General features: G+C 46.5%; 1 protein-coding gene across 3 annotated transcripts in view; it reads left to right on the top strand.

Moving 5' to 3' along the window:
- Positions 1 to 1,164: 1,164 nt before the first annotated feature.
- The window catches only part of SFMBT2 (Scm like with four mbt domains 2), a 146,252-nt gene continuing 134,360 nt past the window's right edge, over positions 1,165 to 13,056 (top strand). For all 3 annotated transcript variants that reach the window (XR_014691379.1, XR_014691380.1, XM_084514423.1), the window contains exon 1: positions 1,165 to 1,306. The gene's annotated coding sequence lies outside the window, so the exon portion shown is untranslated. The remainder of the gene's footprint in view (positions 1,307 to 13,056) is intronic.

Consider the following 13,056-nt stretch of genomic DNA (forward strand, 5'->3'; position numbering starts at 1 on the left):
AGGGATACTGCAAGGAGGAGGGATATGAAAAAAAATCCCAAAATCGACAGCGAGGAGCATTGTGCAGCCTCTGGGCAGGGCTGCAAGGCAGGCAGAGGAATCTCTGCAAAATCCTCCACCGCCCCGCTGCTGAGCAAAGCCGGGTAGGGAAAGCCGTGGAGATGGCTGAGTCGGGGCATCCTCCCAAAAAATGGCTTCAAAGGGGGCTTTTATTGCCCTCATCGCCCCCGGGAATTCTTGCGCCCCTCCGGGGTGCTGGAGCAGTCAGGGCGGGGGGCATGGGGCGGTTTCCAGCCCTACATCGGGGCCGATTTCAGGATCTTGAAAGAGAAATAAAAAATAAAACAGAAAAATCCCGCAGTGTGGCTGAACGTGCAGACACCCCCGCACAAGCACACCCGCACGGCGACGTTCGGTGCGATTCTGCCGCGGATCCCCTGCAGCCACTACAAGGAAAAATAAAAGAAAGAAAAAACAAAAGGAAAAAAAAACAAAGAAGGGGGGGAGGGAGGGAAGAAAAAAAATAAGGAAAAAAAAAAAAAAAAACCAACGCGCAAACGACATCCAGAAAGTTGTGTGTGTGCCTGCGCGCTGGGAGGGGAGTGCCCCGGCTGATTTTGCATCTTGCCTTGTGCCTCGCCTGCTCTTGTTTTTATTTTTATTTTTTATATTTTGCAACAGGGAAAGAATAGGTAATAGAGGATCAGGGGAAAGTCCAGGCAGTCGGAGCAGAGGGGACGCGGTGCATTTTTTTTCCTTTCCCTGCTTCCTCATCCTCCCTGGAAGTTTCTTTGCGACACAAAATCGGGCAAGAACCCGAAATAGAAGCTTGCGGGGAACGGTGGGAAGGGAAAAATGGGAGGGAGATGTCCCACTCGGCTAGCAGCACTGCTGGCTTTGGGGCATTTTGTGTCACAAAAATTGCGCGCAAGGCGAGACCCCGCTGCGCGCTTCCCTGCGCCGCTCCCCGGTGATGCCGGCTGGTGCAAGGAAGGGGGGGGGGGGGAGAGATGCGGGGGATTTTCTTTTTTTTCTTTTTTTTTTTTTTTTTTTTTTTTTAAACTGCTGAAAAAGGTCACTGAAGGAGTTGGCTGCTAAATAAAAAAAAAAAAAAAAAAAAAAAAAAAAAGCCCTAAAAAGAGCGGCAGGCATGCGCACTGCGCGGATGCCATATTGGAATGAGGCTGCCGCGGGTGCGGGCGCAGGGACGGCTCCGCGCAGCGCCGCGCACCGCGGGCTCCCGCTGCTGAGGCGCGGAAAAAAAAAAATAATAAAAAAAAAATATTAACCCCCCAAACTTCCTCAGGTAAGGCACCGCATCCAGCAGCACCCCCCGGGACTCTCCTTGCTGGCATTTGTCTTTATTTATTAATTTTTTATTTTTTTTTCGCAGCGCTTGGGTGGAGAGAGTCGGGTGGATTTTTTTCTCTTATTTTAAAGGGAAGCCGAGGGATGGAAGGTTGCTGTGGGTGTATTGTGCGAAGAGGTGGAGTTGTTGGGAAGTGTTTGCGGGAGGCTTGCGGAGCTGCTGGGGCACAGCCCCGGCTGGAGCCGGTACCTGCGCTCGGCTTTGCGGCTGGCGCTCCCCGCGCACCCTCCCCGGGCACTGCGGCCGCAATTCCCCGCCGGCTGTCAGCGGGTTCTTTTCCTGGCATACTCTGCATGCCCTCATTTCTCCCTCTCTTCTTCTTCCTTTCTTTCTTTCTTTCTTTTTTTTTTTTTTTTTTTTTTCCTCTTTAAAGTAATCTATCTTTTTGGGGTCTTCCCTGGCATCCTTCGGGGGCATCCTTCGCATGCAACCCCCCTTTCAAATTGCTGCGTGTCTCGGAAAGAGTTATTTTGGGTGTGTTTTTTTTTTTTTTTTTTTTTTTCTTCCGAATCTGCAAGGGTGAAAAAAAAGCCGCCGCAAATAGCGGGGAAGAAAAAGAAAAGAAAAGAAAGCAATCAGCTGTGCCAAAACGTGCAGCCCTGATCTCTCTACATATTTTCCCCCGTAGCGCTCCCGAACTGCGGTAAATGAATATTTATAAAGCTTGTCAGTTCAACATGGCGGGTTAAGGTGTCTTTAAAACTGAAAATAAACATTTTGAGGGGAGAAAAAGAGAGAAGCCAAGGTGTCATACGTTGGCTCAACTCTCTTTTGTTGCTCGGGAGAGGTGCGCCGGTGAACTAAACGCAGAGAGGTGGGGATGGGATCGGTCCTCCGGGTCCCCCCCCTGCAGGACTCACTGGTGGGAAAAGTACAAGGGATTTGTGTGTGCTGGGAAGGAACCACGAGAAGGGGCACGCAGACTTCGGAGCCCGGCCGATTTGCCTTTGAATGCCAAAATCGCAGGCGTGCCACGAGAGAGAGCTAAAAAAAAAATGCCGAGAGACGCGGCGATGATTTATTTTGCATTAAGAGTAGACATGTCGTGGGATGAGATGTCCTGTTGGAGCTGTCAAGCCTTCCCCGCTCGGCGCAGTCAACCGGGGATGTGCTTTTTATTTCCCCCCCCCCTCTGTTGTTTAACAAAAATGCTCAGAAATTGCCGTGCACGGAAAATCGGGGCTGCCAAACAAGTGGCGCAACGAGCATCTCTTGCGCGGAGGGACCCTAAAAAGCCCACGACGGCGGAGGCGACTCGCAGCTTTTGCAGAGCAAGCAAATGAGAGTTTGCGAGGAGTTTGCCGGGAGTTGTTTGTGCTCTCCCCGGCTGCCGTTTGCAAATGCATTTTTCGGGGGAGTGAAGGAGCGAGGCTGGCGCTGAGGCAGGAGAAACTTCCTTGTTCCAGTGCCGGGAGTGCTCTGGTGCTGCTGTCCCGGGGATCGTTTCACCGTGGTGGCAGGGTGTTAACTTGGGAACATCCGTATTTTGCAGCCCTGGGAGGCGATGGGAAGCTCTAGCATCGCGGGGATAGAGGAGCCGGGGAGGATCCTTGGGGGAAGATTTCCTTGAGCCTCTTGGAGATGCTCTCCAGAAACCCACCATGCTTTTATTTAGCAGGAGGGGTTGGAGATGCAGTTCGCCCATCGCAGCATGGTTTTGCCTTCCAACGGGGCTCTTTTCCATCCTCCCACTCCATTTTTGCCCTCTGTCCAGCCTCCATTCCCGCTCAGGACCAAGTTTTGCCACTCAGGGAGCCAGCAAACTGATCTCGCAGGGGTGGGGACCGGGGGAACGAGGGAGGGGGAAGGATTCTGACCTGTTATTAGAAAATAGCATTAATTATAAGCAGAGCATTAATTATAAGCTGCTTGGGGGGCAGCTGTCAAACAGCAGCAGGACTGAGCTTGCAAAATCCAAGTGGAGTGGAGTCAGCCTGTGGGATCTTCTGTGGGGTGGGAAGGGATGGAGCCATTGCAAAATGGGGAAAAAACTCCCCTGTCCCTGCCCTGCATCTGCCCCTCTCCATGTGTGTTGCCCCTTGGCAGAGGGGCTTTTGAAGGCACTTTGTGCCCCTGGGCACTGGGGCAGGAAGTGTTGTAGCAGAAGGAGCTGGAGGCTGAGCACAAAAGCAACTTGGTAGGGTCCTGCTGTGGATGGGGGCACGGAGGGAATGCAGAGGTCTCTGCAGATCCCTTTTCCTGGGGGTATATATATATATATATTTTTTTTTTCTTCTTCTTCTTCTTTCCTTTGCATTAAAGGAATTTGCTTCAAAATAGAAAAAGCAGCCTAAAATGGTACTTGCAAACTGCGCTTTCTGATGGGAACACCTCACTTTGCACTAGTGTTGCCCATTTCAGGCTCTGCATCCAGACCCCCACCCAACATGGGGTGCAACCCCCAGACCCGCCAGGGCAGGGGACACCCCATCACCCTGAGGAGCTGTGTTTATGGGACGGTTTTGCACCCCCCAAATCTTTGCTCCTGTTTCCCACAAAGGGAGAGGATTCTTCACAGGCACTTTTGATTTCCTTTGCTGGGGGGCAAGGGGATTATTTGCTGGTAGACTCTGCAGGAGTTGGGGGGCGTGGGCAAGACAGGTTTGCTCTCAGAGTTTGTGATTGTAGCCCAGGGGAACAAGGACACAAGTGGTTTGTTTTTTTTCTTTTTTCCCCATTTTTTTCCAGCAGATTATTTATGGAAAGGAAGAAAATAGTCTCACAAGTCTAATAACTTCAGTGTTTATAAAGGATTAGATCCTAATAACTCCTCTGATAAGATGGAGGCTCAGTGTAATATGTTACTAAGTGAAAATGTAAAAGCCATTTAAATAGATACAGCAAAGAGATGCTGGGCGACTAGCACACTGCAAACAAAAAGGAAATAGTACCTTTTTACTGATTTTTTGGGTTGGACAGCATAACAGGATAGTAGGCAGCCAGTATCATTTCATTTATATATTGAGAAAACTTTTACAGATATTCAACAGATGTTTCCAGGGTGCTGCAGTGGTGGAGAGTGTGTGGCGCAGCTGTAAGAACATCTGTAGAAGGCAGTATGTAGTTGTGTGGCTGTGATTATGAGTGATAATTGACTGGCTGGACAGACAGCTGATGTTTTAATGAAACATTTATTAAAACTTTATGGCGGTGTTGCCAGAAATAGAATCAATACTGCAACTGTCAGCTCTTTAGTCTAGGGATACTTTTTTTTTTTTTCCCCCATGGCTTGTGCTGTGCAGGGTGGGCTGCTGACCCTTTAAATTAATAAAATAAATAAAATAAATAAAATAAATACTTGTATGTATTTCAAGTTGCTTTTTCAGACCTTTTTGCAGGGATATGGCCACAATATGTGAGCATCAGCAAAGGGATGTGAAAAATATCTTGTTGTGGGACAGGCCGTGGGAGAGAAGGTGCTGTGTTGTTTCTTCACGGACTTTTTGCTGGCTAAATTCACATTGGTGTAGGATGGGGGAGTTTGGGGGGTCCCAGGGGTGGTGGTTGAGGAAGGTGGCTACTCCCTGCTCATGTCCAAGTGACAAAATCAAGGAGTTGTGGAAGCTCCAAGAATCAGGCTGTGGAGACGAAACAGAGAAGGAGGATCCAGAGGCACGTTTCTGAAGGTGCCCAGGGAAAATTAATGGGGTGGCCACTTTTCAGATGACCTGAAGGTGATAGAAGAGTCCCAAGTCCTTTATTACTGTGTATTGACGTGTGCCATGGATTGAGTGGTGCAGCTGGGCCCTCAGTGCAGAAAATGAGATGCTCTTGGTAATAGTGATGCTCCTTGCAAATACTGAATTTGTTCTATCCCTGCAATGTCATCCTCAGGAGCAGTTATTTTAGAGTGGCTGGTGGTACCTTGCCAACGTTTAAGTCTCATCGTTTCAAACTATCTGTTGATCTTTTTACAGTAGTCATCTCTGAGGAAGCCAGTCAAATCCACCCTTTGGGTTTTCAGCCAGAAGATTTATATTAGCTTTGTTTTCTGTGTCTTAGGTGGCACTCCTATGGTGAGTCAAAGTGTTTGGGTTGCAGAGCAGAGGGAATGCAGGAGTATGAGCAAAAGGCTTTGTCACTGACATTTAACAGCTCCTGAAAAAGTTTATTTTGAGATCTGCCTTTTTGCAAGGCCTAAACAAAGCGGTTTTGAGAGGGCTGCTTTAGAAAGTGTGATCACAGTTACTCCACTTTCATGAATCAGAAACGTTTGTTCTAAAATTAAATAGTAATAAAAAGCCATAAAATCCCCCAAACCAGGCAGATCTTGACAGCTGACCGAAAGATCATTTCTGAGTAGGTGTGAAGCTTAAAAAAAGGTATGTGCGGAATCTAGGCTATTTTTTTCTCCTGCTCGTGATTCTTGCTTTCGTGATTAATGCTCCAAACATCACCAGGTGGCTTGTGCAAGGGAGCCCTAATTGCTTGGACAAAGTCCTGAGCTCCAGTTTGAATATAAGTTATTGGGAAGGTGCAAGGCCAGACGTTGGGATCCTCTGCTGTGTGGGGAATTCATTATGGATGACCTGGGGCAGCTCATGTGTTCGCCATGGCATCTCTCAGAGGCCACTTGTGGGATGAAAGGGAATCCAATCAGTCTTGTCTTGGAGCAAAGGGGTGTAATTAGCCCCCTAAATGTGACTTGCAGATCTCTGAATTAAAATGTCTTGTGGAATTTGGTCCTGGTCAGACCTTGGCAGGGGCTGCTGGCTGCTCTCTACTTGTCCCAGGGGAAGGGTAGGAGTGGCAGGAGATGTCCATGAGGGCTGCAATTTGGTTTTGCAGATCCTCCCACCTCATGGAGCTTATCTGGATGTAAAGCACTGGGAGGGGTGTGAACACACACAGGACTAAGCCCAAGTGCTAATCAGCTGTGCTGTGTAAATGAACCAAACGGCGCCAGGAACCTAAAATGTCATTTTTCCTAAAAAGCATTGGAATCAGATGGCAGATGTTTAATTTTTTTTTCCAGTTTGCGTATTTTTATTTATTTATTTATTTATTGAGAATGTGGTGCCCTGCAGGAGTCAGAGAGAATGTAAAAGGCAGCGCTCATTGCCCCGGGCAATTGGAGTTCTGGCTGGTGAGAGGCTTCTGAATTGGGCCCTAAATGAAGTCTGTGAAAACAGTGTTTTGTGTCTCCCTCTGGTGACTTGGCTGATTGGTCCCTTTGTGGGGGTCTGGCTGATTTTTCTTTTATTTTTCGGTCCACGTGGCTGGTGCTAAATGAGATGTTTTGGGATGATAAGCAGCTGTGCGCGTTCGTTACCCCACTAAAAGGCTCCCTTGTTTCCGACCCAGGGGTGGCAGAAGAAGGGACACTGCAGATGGTTGATGTTGCTGCTCTGCTTCTTCCCTGCAGGTTTTTTTTTTTTTTTCTTTCTTTTTTTTTTTTTTCCTGTTTTAAAGGGCAGCATTGGGGATATCAGTTCAGTCTGCTCCATGGCCATAGTTCAGCCGAGCGCTTTAAAAGATGCTTAATCTTAAATATGCCGTATTCCCAAAGCAGCTGGTGTTCAGTGAGTGCTGAGCAAGTGTGGAAGCACATGCCAAGGCGGGGCTGAATCATGGGGACTGCCTGTTGAATCATGGAGAAGGTGACAGCCACCTAGCAGGTGATGGAGCAACTTGAAGTGAGAAAGGTTAGCACGTGGCGACCTCCCTCTCCCTGTCCTGGCACCTTCTGCTGGCATTTAGCTCTCTGCAAAGAGGATGTAAAATAGCTGTGCTGTGGCAGGAGGGGATTTTTACAGCTGCTTGGGATGAGCATAAATAATTCAAGTGCAGCACAGGGGAGAGGTGCCCCCTTGGCTTGCCCTGCTGTTTGGGGCAGCACAAAAAAGTGGCTTGGGGCCAGATCCTGCCATCAGCACCCAAATCTGGCAGGCTTCCCCCAGGTGTCTGGTGTGGGTGCTGAGCACAGGATCGTGCCCTGCACATGTGTCCCATGGGATGCTCGAGGTGGGGATGTCCAGGGTTAGCAGGCAGGGCTACAGGTGTGGCAGCGATGCTGTGCTTGGTTATAAACCTTCCAGCTCATGTGGAAGAAGGGAATTTTAAGGAAAAAGTGCTTTTAATTTTAGAGGTTTGATCTAATTCTCATTGAAGTCCATGGTAGGTTTTTGCTTTAAGTCTATCTCTGAGTCCTTAGGCTGCATTTATGCACAGGGCAGCTAAGAGTGGGATGAGTACCTCAGCCAGACATCTGTGTGCTTGCCTCTCATCTGTCTTTTTTTTTTTTTTTTTTAATCCTAATACTGCAGGGCTTTTCACTGTAAACAAGTTAGTTGCTCTAATTAGGTTTATTTTACTTTCTGTCATCTTATCTTGCTGCTATTTATCTCCATGCATATCCTGGAGTCCATGGTGTGCCGGGTGAGGAGGAGGAGAAAATCACCTAGTGAAACAGGTCTGTCTCCATCAGCCTGAAAGTGCGAGGCATTTGGCACCAGGGCAAGGACAGAGGAGTGCAAGGACCTGCTCACTTACAGAGGCCTGTCACCACCCCACATAATCCCTTTTTGAGCACGTGTCTGCAGAGAGTTTGATTCCCACCCTTCTTCCCTTTTAGGATGCCAAATCTGGACCTTCCCTGCTCTGATCGTTCTTCTGTTTTCCCATTTTTGCATTTTTTCCCTCCAGGGTTAACCGTTCTATTTTCTTTGCTAGCGCACAAATGATACAGGTGCAAAAAACAAAACAAAACAAAAGCAAACAAACAAAACAAAAAAAAAACACAAAACAAAAAAAAACAACACCCTGCTTGATAGAGCAGAAAGATCAGCCTTATTGAGTGGCTGGGGTAGGAGGGCTGGAGGGACCTCCAGGGCTTGTGCAGACCATCTCTAACCCTAGCGCAGGAATAGCTGTTCCAAGACCTGCCTCTAGAAAGATCAGGGGAGCCCTGTGTCCTTCCCACAGTCTATTCCACTTCCTCACCAAGTTCATTATTAATGATTTTCTTTCTTTTGCCCATACCAAATGCCTCCTCCTGTAGTTTAAACCCAAACCTTCCTGTTCTATTCACCAAGAACATGGAAAGCAGATTATTCTCTTCCTCTGGTCAGTGGCTTGTTACATATTTGTATTTTTTGAACATTTCGGGTTCTCTGGATTAGGTGAAATTTGTTTCTTCCACCTTAGAATATATTTACACCAACACAGCGCTGTTCAAAGCAGTGATGTGCCCCTAATCAAGTCCTGTGGGGTATTCAACGTGAAGGAGAAATTGTCACTTGATATAAATGAAAACATTGGGCGAGGGGAGCGCTCGAATTAATAAATAAATAAATGAAAGGACAGGAATTTGGAAGAAGTGATCCTTAAAAGGATTCCAACTGGTACTTTGTCTGGGAAGAGAGACAGGCTCTTTCTCTGGGAGGTGAAAGCTGCTCCTTGATGTGTTCAATAGCCCTTCTGAACGAGCCTCCGTTCGCATTGTGCCGATGCTCGGGGGGTGTAAATATTGTGGCAGGCTGCCACTAGCAATCCTGCATGAAGTATGGTTTTATTTAGGGACCTCTGCCTGGAGGAGCAGGCTTTCTTCTCAGGCACAGCTTTAGTCGTGGGCATCGTCGTGTTAAATGAAATGGGAGATTTGCAGCATTGCCTGTGAGATGGCTTTTTGGGGGAAGCTGGAGACCGCATTGATCGCCCTGCGTGCTTTTGGAGGTGGTCTCTGAGCTTTGAAAAAGGTCACCTGCGTTGTTTAAGGCAAAGACTGCACATCCAGACTTTTAGACCTGGCAGAAAGCATTGCTGACTTGACCTGAGCTGTAAAAAGTAGAGGTTGTGTGTTGAGATCTGCAGGATGGCTACTGGGGAGACTGAGCCCAGCACTTACTGGGGCTGGGAGCCACTGGGACATGTGTATCTCCAGGCTAGCAGGGAAGGGAGCTCAGTGCTGGGTCAGACACCCAATGAAGGGTGAGTCCCTCAAAAGGGATGCTGTGGAGGCAAATGCTTTAGGGTGGGCTGGGGATTGACTTGATTCCTGTTTGCCCTGACTGCTGGGTGATGACTGGTCTCATACTGTGTCCCATGGGTCACAAGGTGCCTTTGTGGTCACCTAAGGATGATGGAGGGGGGAGAGCCTGATTCAAGATCAATCCTGAGGTGATCAACTTGCCTGCATCCTAGACCTAATCACACAGGGCTGAGTTCACCCTGAGTGCAGAGCTTGTGTTGTTTGGTTCCTTCAGTTTGCTTGCTGGCAAATATAAATATCTAAAATCTTAGCAGGCCCTGTGCCAGCACAGGGACCCTCCCCAGGGCTGGTGTTATGGGGCAAGCTTAGGTTGTCTCGCTTCAGCCCCGCAAGTTGCCCTGAGCAGGTTTCTCTTGGTTAGCTGTAAAGGAGCGTCTAGGTAAAAGAAATCCCACCAGCATATCTAGGGTCGAGCTCTGGAAATGCAGTGAGCTCAGGAACACCCAACCATATCCCTGTTAGGGGCTCTTTGCCAAGGGCATGGGGCAACACTGGCAGCCCCACAGCAGATGCAGCAAGGCTGTGGTGCTCATCACCTTCACTGAGTGTTACTGAATACTGGGGCAGGGGCCAGATCCTTTGGAAAGCAGTGGGGTTGGTGCTTCTTCTCCATTCAGGACTCAGCAGTACGTTGGCGTAAAGTGATGGACATAAATTACCCAGATAGGAAGTTCCAAGGATGTAGGATCTCTTTTGCATCCTCTGTTCCAGCAGCCTACCATTTTTATGTCAGGCCCTATTAACCAAGCATGTGTTGGAGGGGGAAGGTGAGTTTTTCAGGAGTAATTCCAAGGGAGAACCCAAAGGTGCTGGATTTGTGTGTGTGTGTGCGCGGACCTCTCCCTACAGGGTTTTATTCCGAAGGAAGGAAAAACAGGATAGAGCACACGGGACAAGAAATGTAAAATGGTGTGAGAAAGCCAATGCCAGCACTTATTCGAAGAGCCAATATTGATAGAGATGACAAGGCAGCATGTTTGAGATAATGATGCGGCTAAGACTGACAGCCGTGGGAAGAAGCAAATAAAAGAGATTCTTTTTTATATTGGCTGGCTCTTCCTGCCTGTGAATTAAAAGTCTGGATGTGAATTAAATACCAGGGGAATGGGAGCTGCGTGGGGGAAGCATCGGATCGGTTCGAACCACCACTGTGCAAACACAGTGAACAAGGGATCTGCAACCAGGGGCTTTTTTCCCTCCTCCCTCTTTCAGTTGCATTTCGTAATCCCTTTCCTTCTGTTCCTGCCTGATGTAGTGTCACCTTGAGCATCTTTTGCTGTAGTTTCGCATCCCCTGGTTTACTTGTGGTCCTTAATTTGGGACACGTGTTTCTTTGGATGGATGGAAATCAGCGAAGGGCAGCATGCAGTGCTTGTTTGGTGGTGGTGGTGGCAGGCAGGTCAGCATGCTGCTGTTAACAGTATGGCTGGGGACTCCGTTTGAAGTGTTAATTAGCAGCAATTAATAAGAAGAGAAAAATTAATACCCTATGTCAGCTTTCTTTGCTAGTTAGTTGTATCAACTCAGGCTCAGGGCTATCTTGGAGCTTGTGTTTGCACAGGAGTTTGGTCTTGTTTTATGGTGTTGGGAGGACACTCAAGCACACTCCTACCACGAACTATGAACTAGTTATTCCCAAAATAAGAAGATAAACCATAGCCTCAGGCAGATCCAGTTCTCTTGGAACATGGATACTCTCAATGAGACATCTCAAAACCAGAAAGTTATCCATAGCTTAAAGAAAAAAAAAATGTTAAAGTAGAATTAAACCAACAAAAATGTCGATGACATTGCTGAATTTGGTTGAGATTCTGCATTGCTCCCATTTAATTAAGCTCAGACATGGCTGCTGAGGATCAATCCCAGCCGTGCTGCAGCTACTCGGGCAGCTTCCTGCTGCTTTTCCCATCCATTTCCCACTTCTGATGGAGAAATTCCCAGGCAGAGGAGTAGTCCCTTCTCATGGATCTGGGGAATTGTCTGAATGGACACCTTCAGCTTTCTTTAAGTTCATAACTTTGCCCTATCAGCGTCATGGGAACGTTACAAGGTTTAACTATGCTATCAAATGGTTTATCTTTCTTCTGGGTATTTGTACTGGTACCCTTGAGTTCTGTTTAAGATGATTGATCTGTTGTGTTTAGATTGATCTCTCTCTGTCCTTTATTTTATTTTACTTTTTTCTAATAGACCCAGATTACCTTCCATCACTGCCTGGTCCTAGGCAAAAATGAAAACTGCCTAATCCGCCCAAGGTTTCATTTCTGCTGACAGTTCCCCTCCTCTCGTATTTAACAAGCTTGATGTAAAATCCTGATACTTAACCAATTTATTATTAATGATATTTACGGAAGTATTCTCTACTGAAGGAGAAGTGATTTTTGACTTTCAGTAGACTGATTGCTTCTTGTTTCATGGTTAATTGAAAGTTAATATACACTGGGGATGAGTGATATATATGTTCTGAGGATAGCTGCACTCAAAATACTCATAGTATATAAAACACTTAATTCATTAGCAAGTCTCATGTCAACAAAGAATAAAGATAAAGTGCTGTAGTGGCCATCGCAATGGGGAAGTGATCATTATTATTTATGGTGTGCTCCAAGTATACTAAGCACTTTGCAAAGAGACCAGCAAATATATTGCACTGAATAGGTTTATAATCTCCTTATTTATTTATTTATTTATTTATTTATTTATTTATTTATTTATTTATTTATTCATTAGTAGGTTCCTTTAGGTTGAGGCACACAAATCACTGATGGAAATCTAACTTTGGTCAAACCACCTTCCTTGGTAATCTGCATCTATCAGTGATGCTTTCTGAAGCACATGTGGCTTTAGTGTGGTTTAGTTGCCATTGTGACCACTCCAACCAGCAGTTAACAGGTGTTACACTTACATTTTACATGCTCCTCATCCTTGTCAGTTCCTGCTGTAACTGCTCATACATGTCATTTTTCCTCTCACATTTTTCATTGGAGTAGCCTTAAAAACCAGGAATGAAAAACCTACAACAATCCACTCTCATTCTTTCTATTTTATAACCACTGTATCTGGTCTTCCTGAATATGCTTCCTGAGCAGTAAAAGTTGGAAAAAAATCCCATAATATTTTTACACTCTTATTACCTCGTGCTTTGCCTGGCCTCTGGCAATAATCTATTTTCTTACTTTTAGTCATGCCTCTTGCAGACATTTGGTGTTGGTGCTGCCAGCATAGTCCTCGCTTTCATGCAGGTATTGGAGGCATTCACTAATAAGCAGGACCCGTCCACCACATCCTATATTCTGGACACACACCTTCCTTACCATCTGTCTTCACTTTAGCGTATCTGTGTGAATAGCTGGTTCCCTCTGTGCCCATAACCCACGCTCTTGGTTTCTCTTTTTCAGCCCTCCTTTGACACCTTGTAATTCATCACCATCTTGGTGAGTTTTACTGAAAAGCTCACTTTGGAGTTCTTTTTTTTTTTTTTTTATCTACTCCTAAAGGTGTTTCTCTGGGTATTGCTTGTCTGGTGGCTTGCTCTTGCTGGAAATACAGTTCTCATTTAGTCTGGTATCTGATTCAAGATCTAGTCAGTCTGTATTTCCTTTCTCATATCATTTTTCATCTCTGTGTTTTTATTCTATTTTTACTATGTTAATTTCTTCAAGAAGAATCCCTTCTGCCAACATGACCCAAACTACAC

This window comes from Aythya ferina (assembly GCF_964211825.1).
Source record: "Aythya ferina genome assembly, chromosome: 1".
NCBI lineage: Eukaryota > Metazoa > Chordata > Aves > Anseriformes > Anatidae > Aythya > Aythya ferina.